Here is a 12312-nt window from a genome sequence, read left to right as displayed (position 1 = left end):
ATAATGTATCTATTACTGTTTTTGCAAATCTCTGTGCTTCAGTCAGAAGAGGCAGTTGATGGAAAACTTTTAAAAAGTGCATAGTTCCTAACTAAGCTACTAACAACCTTTTATTTTCAGTCCCATTAGACAGCAAAAATAATTTAAGAACTGCAATACCAAAGAAAACTTTACCTATAATGTTTAGGGACAAACATAATGTGTGCATGATACTCAAACACAAAACTCTTAATATATTATATAATAAACATCTGTGCCTTAAAAGCTATGTTAAAATGATCTCTACGTATTTCTTAAAATTACAGAATATTTTTATCATGCCAGAATGGTAATTTTTTCTTCTTAGTTGTTCATTTCATATTTCAGATAATTAAAAACTATATCTGAAACATTCACATGACTTTATGCTTTCTCTGTTATACACCCACCAATGTGACTGCTGATTTGAAATTTAAAAACATGCCGGCAAAGAGCTAAAATCTCACTTCAATGATACTTTAGTCATGTGAAAGAACACCTTTCAACTTCTTTGGTTTTCTTAAGAACTTAAGAACCTAAATAGATGTAACAGATAAGGAAAGTTTAGTTCATTTCTGTGGTTTTTAAGTTTTTAACTGCATTGTGCTACAGTATCTCCCCCACCTCCCATGTTGGAAACTACATATGGAAAAACCAATTGCTACACTGACATACTTACCACAAGTAGACTACATTTTATAGTAGCCTGAAAGCTACTAACTTTAAAAATGCAGATATGTGATTTTATTTTCCCATTTTAAGACATTTTAAAATAAGGCACTTACATTTATTTATGTGACTAAAACATTTGGATGAATGAAAACAGAAGAAAATATTTTTCACTCAAAGCCATTTATCATGGCTGTTAATATTCTTCTGCTTAATAAGTGATGTATGACATCCAGTGACTGTGATCTATGCAAAGGGTGAAAAATAAATGAGAGAGAACATTCTTAGTGTGTGAATATATTAATTCAGAAAGTAAGATCACATTTTATCTTAGAAAATGAGTGCATTTAAGAGACTGTATTCAACAGCTCTATTGGATGATGTAGAATCTTTTTTTTTTTTTTTTTAATATACAAACATTTAACAAGTTAACCTTTCTGGAATTTTTTTTAGTTGCCCATGTTTGTAGAGACTAAGACTTGTTTGCTGCATAAATCTTAGTAGCCTTCCTGTAAAGTGTAATTTGGTATGTAGGTGAAGGATCAGAGGCTAGTAAGGCAACCCAGGAACAAAGGAATAAATCACTGGATGTTAGATTAACAATTTATATGATGACAGCTTCTCCTGACTTTTATCAGAAAACAGTGATTCTACTACCTAGTATCTAATGTAAGAAAAACATTAATTTGTTCCTTGAACAAACAGTTGTTTGTAGCAAAACATAAATTCTAGTGTGTACCCAGCCAGTCTAATGATGTAGGTTGAAGGAAGAGAGCTAATGTGCACTGGTGTCATTAATCTTGAAAATTCAGATCAATCACTAGAAACACATAGTCAGTAATGGTACAGAAAGAATCCTCTAGACTTTAACTATGACCCAGATGAAATAAAACCATGACTCTGACATTTTTCTTTGGGGCCAAAAAGTAACAAAAATGCTGTGGTGGCTTCTTACTGTGCTAGCATACAATCAGCATACAAACAGCAATCCCTCAATTTTCTATGGGAAACATACTTCCTCAACCAATATATTCCACCTTTCTGGCCACTATGATTGGTGGAGGGCTCTTGACCTGACCAGGGATATTTGCTAGAATTTCTAGGAAGAGCAGCTTCCTCTTTCCTCTGTAAAAAGCATGGGAAGAGACTGTCCTCTTCACTAGGTTTGAACCTGGGAAAAAGAAGCTCTGAAAGCTTCTGGCAGCCATCTTAGAACCCTGAAGAGTAAGCCTCTCAAGGACATACCCAAGACTTAGGAAGAGGAGCTACGAAATTGCAAGGGAAACTGCAGTGCAACTGGTCACATGGTGTGAGCCCTGAATCAGGTCCCGCCTAGAGTCACACAGAGCCCCCGACTCCACTCACTCACACAGTCATTAATCATGTCTCTCTTTTTTCCCCTCAAGAAACTTGAGATCAGGCTTTTTGATTCTTGAGAGTAAAACAGTTGGAACTAATTCAAGCATAAACGATCACTTGCAAGGGCACAGCTGAAGTGTGGTGGAATTAGCAGAGTACAAGGACAAAGGGGTGCCAGACATCATGCTAGCATCTTTCCTTGCTTATCTCACCGAATCATCACAGGAATTGATATGATTCTCAAAAAGTAGTAAGGTAGAAAGTAATTTGCCCAGTTTTTTTGTAGTTAGTAACTGAGGAATAAAGATTTGAATAGAAACTTGTGTGGTGCTAAAGGGAATGTTCTTTCAAAGTTTCCATCTGTTCTGGTTTCCAACTTTAAGTCTTTCATTATTCCAATTGATCATATGCAGATCAGTCACCATAAATTACAAATGAGAATACATACATTATTTATTTTACAATGGACAACACACAGCAGGTTTTCAGATTTTTATTGAATCTGAAATGCTTCAATAAACCATATTAGCAACACCACTGAACTGGTATAAAACATCTATTAACTTAATAACAGACTTATCAACAAGGGCCAATCTTCAATTGTCTGATCATCAAAAAATACATCCTAGTTGAAAGACATTATGCATATGGTATTGTTTGGTTTTAGATATCTTTACCTAAAGCTCTATTTATGTTCATCCCAATTAGGAAAAAATAAAAAGGCGCTTAATCTTTTTGACAATTTAGGTCAATACGTGAATTGAACATAATTGAGACCCATCAGTTACCCTTTTTTTGGCTCTAGAAGACCCAGAATCTAACAACTGAAAGGAGAAGTTCTTGAGCTAAATATAGGTTCTTGAGAATTTTTAAATAAATAAAAGAAACATGAATTTAACCAAGAAAATAAGCATGCTCATAAGAAGCAGAAGGTTTGGATGGAGATTTTGAAAACTGTAAACTAAGCTGAAATGATGCAGAGTGACTACTGACCTCGCGCAAATCATTTCATAATTATCTTCATTTTAAAGATGAGGAAATAAAGTTCCATAAAGTTAAGCTCATCTAAAGTCACAAGCTACTAAGCAGGAGTGCCAGGTTTGACTGCAAAGCTCTTGATCCTCCCTAAATGTCTGTGCCTCTTTCCTTGTAAATGGGTGGTTAGTATTCTGGCTCATCAGTCAGTCTTTTCCAAACACATCAGTTGATTGTCAAACCTGGTCAAAACACTGTTGCTCAAATCAAAATTGTGAAAATCAGGCTTCATAATCCAGAAGGCTGAGTTCAGTGTTTTGGTCAGTGGGGTCCCAGACCAAGGTCAAGCAACATGCGTGTAATTCTGTAAAACAGACTACAGCCTGCACCTTTTACTGTGCCCCCAATGACAAACAGCATGTCTCTTTTACCTTCTTTAGGAGGATAGACAATTCTAAATCACAAAATTAGAAGGAACCGTATCAGCCATCTGAGCCCAGGATTCAGATTCCAAACGACATCACATAATGAATATTCCAGAGACAGAAGAGACACACTATTTATAAAGAAGGCTGAAAGCCTGGGAAAATGTTCCAGGCTATTTGTTTCTTAAGATGAATAAGCATTTGTAAACAAAAGTAAAACCTTCCACAAACAAGGTTGCCTTTTTCCTGCATTGCTATTACTTATCTTCAACAATTATAAGATAAAATGAAATTGCAAAAAAGATATTCTCTTTGCCGTGGCTACAGCATAAATTTCAAAATCTTGCTCTGTATGTGTGTGGTTGCTCCTGAATTCAGCAAGAGCAACATAAGGTGTTTGATAAAATTCTCACATGACCCTCCTTCCAGCTGGGACAATAATTGACATGCCAGAGTAAGCAGAAAGTTTGTTTTTAGGTAAAAGGAGCTGCCGTCTTATCAATATTTCCTTGTCCCCCAAATAAATATGGTTTCTCCAAATAGCACAGGTATTGCCTAGTACACCAAATAACAAAAATGCTCAGGTCTGTAGTCTTTCTATTAATCTCCTCAAAATAGTGACACAGAATGCTCGGTCTTTGAAAGTGTGTGGTTAGAACCTTTGCTGAAAACACCATTAAAACAGAACTGATTTGAAATTCTGCTTCCTCTAACTACCAGTGCCAGCCAGCCCATTGTCTTCTACCACTGTGGCTATCAGAAGTGCAAAAGGGCACACATCCATTCAACAAGTATCTGCAGGGAAGGAAACCACCTCTCCTTGCTCAGATGTCAAACAAAATCAATAACCATTTGCTAAGGAAAGGAAAAGAGAGACAAGAACTGATCCCTTTCACCTCAAATTTCTCATTCCCTCCTTGTCTAGGCTGTACAGAAATCCATGGAACTGTTTTCCCCTTAATGATTTCTTCTGCCTTCTGCATCTCACCAATTGTGTTCTGAAGTCTTTTCAAGAATCAGAAAATATCTCTATAATTGCTCCAAATTCAATGAAAATGAATACCCATCTTATGTTTCTTTGTACAGATACACTTTGAGAGATATATGTGGGTATTGCAAGTGTAAGAGTCCCAGTGTCTAAAACAGAACCTACTACTGTTGAGTTTACAAATACTTATGGAATTTACAAATCTGATTATCATGGGTTCAGATCATATTTATTGGGTTTTCACATAGTAAAATGACAGCTGCATTCTATCAATACCAGCATTGCTTACACTGAAGTCATGTTTTCCCCAGTTCTTTCACTATTCCCTTGAGAAAGATGAAGTCTCTCTAATAGCAAGAATATGCAATTGAACAAACCAATTCAGTAAATATACACAGAGAAACTGAGGTTGCCTTTGTGAAAAACAAAGGCTATCCCCACTGCCTTTTTCCAAGACAGGCACAAATCCTCATTCCACCTAGAAGCAGAAAAGAGCTGTTTGTGTTTGTACACACAGGTGGAAGGGCGGAGCGGGGTGGGGGGTTGCTGGGTTCCCCAGAGTCTTAGCAGGAGTATCAAGTCTGCTGCAACACAAACCCCTGAGGGACAGTAATAGGTAAGGGTGAATGGAATGGTTATTAGAACAAGAAAGGAAGTAAGCAACCCTAATGATGATACCTTCAGAATGAATTCTGAAACAAACCAATAACAAAAATGGGTGGAATGGTGGGACGGAAGAGGAGGTAGAAACAATGACCAAATTTTAGTTTCACTAGGCCTCATTGTGCTAATGACAAGGCTTTTACCTAATAAGTGCTCTGAGTTCCTGCATGCAGGGGATATTAGAACAGTATCTTATTACATTTATGAGTGTAAGGTATTGTTCCTCCTTTCTAGTCAATGCATTGTGCTCCAGAATCAAAAGGCTTGATGCTTCTCAATACACTCCATGCTGTCAATTTCAAATGGAAATTAAATACAGTATGAGAAAATTATACGACATTCTTACCTTTCTATGTGGATACCTATAAATACTAAGGTTTCCTTTTGGAATTTTTTGGGGGCTTCAAATAAATATTTGCCTAACATTTTTCTCTGATTGTTCAATCCCTCACTTGATAAAGAACTTACAAGTTGTAATTGTAATTAAATTCATTTTAATTAAAAATTAAGATTATCTCTTTTAAAAAGCAATTACCAAACAAGTTCAGTGAAATTAGTACAGCAGAATATTTTTTATTTGGTTTTATCAAACAATGTTTACATAGTTCTCATGTGCACATGCATATAATTCACCTTTTAGAAATTCTCAATGTCTTAGGGTTTTTTGTTTTTTGTTTTTTAAAGGCTGAAAAACAGTTCTGCCAAAAGGAAGCCTCTTTAATTTCCTTAAAACAAGTGTTTTTGAACGTGGGACCATTTTGCAAAGAAAGTCTCTTATAAACTACTCTTGATTTTCAAGATGGACTTCCAATAGGAATATTTGAAAGTATCCTAAAAGGGGTTGCTTTTAATGTTAAGCACGTCTTGTTGAAAATCAGGTCTCTCAAATTAAGCATTACTGACATTTGGGCTGGAGAATTGCAGGAGGCTGTCCAGTTTATTGTAGAACGTTCGCAGCATCCCTGGCCTGGCCCACAAGACACCAGCAGCACCTCTCCCCCAAAGTTGTGACAACCAAAAATGTCTCCAGATATTGCCAGTATCCCCTAGGGGGCAAAACTGCCCCCAGTGGAGAATCACTGCTCTAAGCCTATCAATAAGATCTATCCCTAAAGTGAGAGAGTTACTTCTCTTCTTCCACTTTGACTGACATCTCTGTTTCTCATTTTGCCTCCTCAAGCCATTTCACCACCTTTACTTTCTTCTTCTTCCTCTTCTTTTTTTTTTTCTTTGTAATGACTTTACCTTAGCGCAACAAAGATGCCATTGCCTATTTTCTAAAGCTTACCAGGATTTAGGGAACAATCCTCCAGAAAAAAAGTGCCCAGTTAGGCTTCTACTTAAGGACTAGGAACCAGCCCAAGGGTACAATCCTTTGTGTTTCAAATGCAGGAGGTGGGGAGTAAAAGATTCTCTCATCTCACATTAAATTTAGCATTCTATAATGAAGCCTTTTCCTGCACACACTCATAAGATCTACCCGGACCTACTCTCTGCTTTTATATGACACCCTAATCAATTTGGCCGATTTTCCCTCTTCCCTGACCCGCAAACAAAACAATACAGGCAGACATATCAGACGATGTTTTATTTGAACAGCAATCTGTGCAGAACAGAATTAATGGCTGAAATGATCATTTATTTTACCTTCACATGATTTATAAAAATAACTGAAAAAAATCATAGCCATAAAAGCCAATAATGACGGAAGTCTTTTTATTCAAATTTCCCACCTTACAGATGTCCAGAATAATCAACATATTTCAAAGGGTATATTTCAAAAACATACCCTAGCAACTCAGCTAGCCACTGTCACATGGAATAAGAGGACATGCCCTGGCCATTAGAACCGTGCTGTCCTCGCTCTTGTGTCCCTCCATGGGACAGACATCACCTTTTAAGACAACCGTGCCACTGTCTCCAACAGTTTTCCACAGAGTTCTTGTTTCTCTTCATCTGAATCTTCTCTGCGCAATTTGGTATCCTGAACTATTTCTGATGGTTGCACACAAGATCTCAGGGACTGGATCTTTTAGTTATGAGACCAGCCCTCTTAGATAGCAGACAGTAGGTACAGTGCTTGCTCTCCCTTCTTTTCATCCTTCCAGAGTTGCCTTCATCTTCATTTCCTGCATCTGGTAAAGTCTCTCTGAAAATGTGAAACCCACGGCAGAACATGGCAAGCTGGATGGAGAAGCCGACAACCCCTCCCCCACTCTCACCCCCCAACGCCGGCCCGGCCGGGCAGGTCCTGTTTCGGATCCTGCACACTGTGGAAGCTTCTTGCTTCCCTGTTTTGGTGGGTGAAATCTTTGCTGTTCAAAAAGGCGTTTTTGCATAGAGATTTTAGGACGTGTTTATTCTAGTAACCTAGTGTTTTCTTTTTTCACTATATTTACATGTCGGGAACTCCAGGGAGGCCCCCGCCAGAGATTCCCTTAAATGCTGGTCTCTGTTCCTGCTTCTCCGCCCCGCTGGCCTTTTGGAGGCATCGTGCTTCCCTGTCCGCGGGCAACAATCACAGCATCACCTGCAAGGGGCAGCAGAGTGAACCGCGGACCCCCGGAGTGACGCCTTGGAGATGAACCCTTTGGATTTGGGAACCCCTCTGACGGCCGGGACTCCCAGGATTCCCTTCCATAGAGGGAGTCCACGGTGGTCGCAGCCGGCGGCTGAGTCCTCCTTAGAGTGCCGAATCAGAGAAGACTCGCATCAGGTTTGGGATGTAAGGGGAGAAGGAGAGGTTAGAGAGAGGCATCATTGGATAAGCAAAGAATGCTACTCTGGGAAAAGGAGGCAGAAAAGACGTAGGGAAGCATGTTCCCCTTAATCCCTTCCCCGTGCCGCCCGTGGATCCCTGGATCTTCTTATCATGGAGACAGGCTGCAGCCACACACGCGACCCCGGGCCGGAAACATGCACACGCGCGCGCACACACGCACACACACGCCCCGCCGCGAGTTGCACGCTGCAGACTTCTGCCTGACTTCCTGGCCAAAAACACCGCACCTTTGGGGCCAGACCATGAATTCCTGTGGCCTAGAACTGACACCACTCCCCCTACCCCACCCTACTCCTTCAACACACACATTCAGACCCTACACTGCACCCTGAGCGTGCCAGGAACCACTTAAGGGAAGCCCGAGCAGCTCCCCGCTGTAAACGACTACCTTCCCCACTGCCTGATGTCTATTTAAATCTCCTACAAGCTCGCCTACAGCGAGCCGAGGTGCATCGAAGCCAGGTAGTAGACGGAGGAGGAGCCCGGGGTGAAAGTGAACCTCAGAGAACAGTACTAAATCACTATTCAAGGGGCGGCACGGGGAAGCCTCCAACCCTCTCCCGAACCTTTCAGGCCCTACCAGCAGCCCAGTTCCAACGCCCGATCCTGCACAGCTCCCTTCCTCTTCACCCGAATCCCTCAGCGATTTTCCAGCCGGCCCTTCCAGGCCACTTTCTACATCCATCCTCTCCCCAGCCAGTTCCCAACATGTGGCCTCGAGTACTCTAGCCGGAGACAGAGTCCAGGCTGACTCCATCATGATGTGCCCCCTAACCTTGTACTGACTGCCCAAATTATCCGAGTCCTCCGGAGCCCACTGTCCCTTTCACCGGCGTCCTTTGCTCTCGTTCAAATCCGCTTTCCACGCGCCCCACTTTACACGCATCCTCCTGCCGCTCTGGTCAAGACACGTTTGCCCTCCACTCTGCGCCCCCAACAGTGTACTCTCACGCTGCTCCCACCCTATCCCCCGGTGACACCCCCACTTTCCTTCTGCGGCTGTCCCCTGGCCGGGCTCCCGCGCCCCAAGTCCAGCCTCCCCGCCCGGTCCCCTCCCTCGCCGCACGGTCTTTCCTTCTTCCCAAGTCTGCCCTCTGGGCCCCCGCTGGAGCTAGTTCTGCCCTCCTGCTCTGCCCGTCGTCCCCGCTCGAGCATCCCAATGGCCACCAGGTTTCAAAGTGGCTCGGACAGGCACCAGACACAGGGGACAGAGGCCAGCCGGCTCTCCCGGGCGCCAGCCGCGCCTCCCGCTATCCCTCCTGGACTCCCCCGGGCTCCAAGACCTCGCCCCACCGCCCAGCAGCCTCACAAACTTACTTGCGGGTTGCCAGGAGGGGGCTGCGGTGAGCGGCGGCGGGCCCAGCGGCGGCGAGTGCGCCCCTCTCGGCGGGGCTGGGCGGCGCGGCGCCGGCGCTGCGCTCCTGCGGCCGCGAGGTGAATGGGCTCAGCCTGACGCAGCCCAGCTCTGCCCCCGCTGCCGCCGGCGCCGTCGAGCGCTTGCAGACATGCTCAGTTTCCGGACCTGCCCGCGTGGAAGCTACCAAGAGCCGGCAGCGGCGGGGGAGACCGAGAGGAGCCGCGGGGCGCCGCGAGCCGGAGGCTACCACGCCGGGGGCGGGGGGAGCCACGCACCGCTAAAAATAGCTCCTGCGGAAGCCGCGAGGACTTAGCGCGCACCCCTCCGCGAGCGCGGCTCCTGTGACTCCGGTTGGGGCTTTTGCACTCGCTACCGCGGCGGGGACCGGAGCTCGGATCCCCGCCCGGGTGGAGAGGCGCCTCTGGTGCTGGCGCCCACTAGAATAGCCTGGACTAAGCCAGAGCTGCCCCGATTTCGGGGTCCCGCCTATCGGGCAGCTCTAATACTAGGTTCTCCCTAGAGAAGCAGAGGAAAGTTTTGTTAAAGCGATAAAAAAAGCTTCTGCGTTACAAGGAAATTTGTTCAGATTTATGGAGGAAAAAAATGTTTTTCAGATGCTTTGGTTGCTGGGAAAAACAAGGAGAAAAGGAAGGCGAAGTCCGACAGCCTAGAGAGGGACCCAAGGCCGCTTGGAGCGGGCTGAAGGGGGCTCTGCAAAGAGCTTCTAAAATTCAGAATTCTTTGCAAGGCGTTTGTGACTTCTCATTCCGCAGTATTTTGCATAATTCGTTGACACCCAACCCTGACCTTGGAGATTTTCTTGTTCCTGTTACCTGAACTGTAATTTACTTTCTCTACATGCTGCCTTCTCTCCTTCCCCCTACAACCCGGTTTTAAATTGCAAAACGAAAAGGGCGCAAACTCTGGGTGGGTAGATTCCCAGACCTGAACTCGAACCTGGCTGGTCTGTAACCTTGAGGAAAGGAGTTGGTCCTGTTGCCGAGTTCGGAATGTATCCCAGATCTCCTGTGCATCCAGCAAACACTTTCAGCGTAGGAGCCTTTCAGCCACCTCACCTGCAGATTAGCTATTTCCCGCTATTAGTGTTCACTATATTCTACCTTAATTTCTGATCATTTATTATTTTTTAAAATTCTGTCCTTTAAAGTGAGAGGTACAAATATTTCCTGGGTCAAATTTCAGTCTCGTTTCACTCACCTCTCACAGCCACCAAATGAGAGAATTATTATTATTCCCATTTGACAGACAGGGATGTTGAAATTTAACGACAGGTGCTTATCTCTTGCCTGGAGTAAAGAGTCGTGAACCTAGGGTCGGCCAGACTAGAAACTTTCATGGTTTCCACATAACCTATTTCCCTGAGTCAATAGCTTTACCTAAGATAAGGGCTCAAGAAAATTAGATACTAGTTCTCAGTGGCGTGGCGTGTCAACAATAAGCCGATTGATAAGCCGATTGCGGGTTTTGTTCCCCATTATTTTCCCCTAATTTCTTTACGAGCATTCGCAGCTTAAATTTTCTGTTATGTTGAAAGTGATAACGTTTCATTTTTATTCAATCAGAAAGAATTTACTGAGAATCTTCGACAAACAATGTACAGACTAGGTATGTATTTTAAATTTAGTTCAGACTCTGTGATAAAGCTACTTTGTTTTGGCAGTATTATAAATTAGTCAGACTTTGCTAACCCTACTAAATAATGTACATGTGTTTTTTCATAGAACTGTAGTGGAATTTGTCTATTTGAGTCAAGATGTCCTCTCTCCTAAGATATCTGCGCCCTTACATCCCCACTTGCAATTTAGTGCCATGTGCACCCCAAAATAAGTAATCAATTAAGGTTTGATCTTTTACTTTTTTACCGAAGCTGCAAATGTCATCCACAGGACCAGGGCCACTTTATAGTGACAACATCACGTTTCTAATTTTCCATAGGTGATTCATTGGGAGATCAAAATGTGAATTTCCTTAGAGTATCAACACAACTCATTCCTTTCTATCAGTGGTGAAAGAAGGTGAAAAATAAACTTTATTTTCATCCTGGTTGCTTTCATTCTTCCTCCTTCAGTAATTATTCTTAAGGTGATATGACGCTCTGAGCATCTTCATGCTACAGCATGCACACTACCCATACTCATGCAACAGGGAAGATCTTGATTTCAAAGTCTCTTTAGTGTCCTATGGAAAAGTGTAGCTCAAAAACGTACTGCATTCAGTACTCTCAGTAACAAGTGACAGGAACGCAATTCTAACTTAGGCAGAGAAAATGCATCGGCCCATGTAACTCAGAAGTCAAGAAATAGCAGGGCTTGTCCTGGGCTTAACAACATCAGGAAGAATATGATTTTCTCTTTCTCTAACTTGCTTTCAGCATTGCTTCCTGTGCTGGTTTAATTCCCCTCACATTATGTCCATAGTGCCAGCCCTACACAGTTGACGAATTTTGTAACCTTACAAAGAAATTGAGTCTCTTGTTCTGCTGAGCAGATCAGTCTTTGAAGGTATACTCTTATTGGCTGTCCTGGCTCACACAATCAAACACCTGCATCCTCTTGGGGATGAAAGATTCTCAAAAGGGAAAAAAAGTATTTGGTTAGCAAAAGAAGGAATAGGGAATGTTTGCAAGATAGAAATAATGGATATCCAGTAAACTCATAGACTGGCCTGTTTCCCCATGGACAAAAAAGGACAGCAAGTGTGTTGGGAGGTCTGTTGGTTTCAGTTATTCAGAAATGAGCAAGATAATAGTAATGCTTTGAAGCGAACTTTTCCCATCTCTTTTTAGACTCAGTTGCTTTGATTTGCCTGCTTAAGGGTAACAGAGAGTCCCCTCTTTGTTGCCTTTTCATCTTTATTTCAGGGCCCTGGTTATTTCCAAGGTGGTGCCACTCATGCAAGACGGCTAATGAGCCACCCAGCCAACTGACGCTTTCAGTCCCCAATCTGTCTCTGCAGGAAAAGGATATTTTCCATATTATTAAAGCCCTTTTTTTTCTGTTTTGATTTAATATACTTGATCATTATGTAAACCATTTGATAATAAAAAGTGGGGTTT

General features: G+C 42.7%; 1 protein-coding gene across 2 annotated transcripts in view; it reads right to left on the bottom strand.

Annotated features, from left to right (window-relative positions):
* The window catches only part of OXR1 (oxidation resistance 1), a 463267-nt gene extending 453849 nt beyond the window's left edge, over window positions 1-9418 (bottom strand). For both annotated transcript variants that reach the window (XM_025393718.1, XM_025393720.1), the window contains exon 1: window positions 9197-9418. The gene's annotated coding sequence lies outside the window, so the exon portion shown is untranslated. The remainder of the gene's footprint in view (window positions 1-9196) is intronic.
* Window positions 9419-12312: the final 2894 nt, after the last annotated feature.

The sequence above is a fragment of the Theropithecus gelada genome, chromosome 8, assembly GCF_003255815.1.
Source record: "Theropithecus gelada isolate Dixy chromosome 8, Tgel_1.0, whole genome shotgun sequence".
NCBI lineage: Eukaryota > Metazoa > Chordata > Mammalia > Primates > Cercopithecidae > Theropithecus > Theropithecus gelada.
Note: the sequence above shows the minus strand (reverse complement) of the source record. Positions and strands in the feature narration are given on the sequence as shown.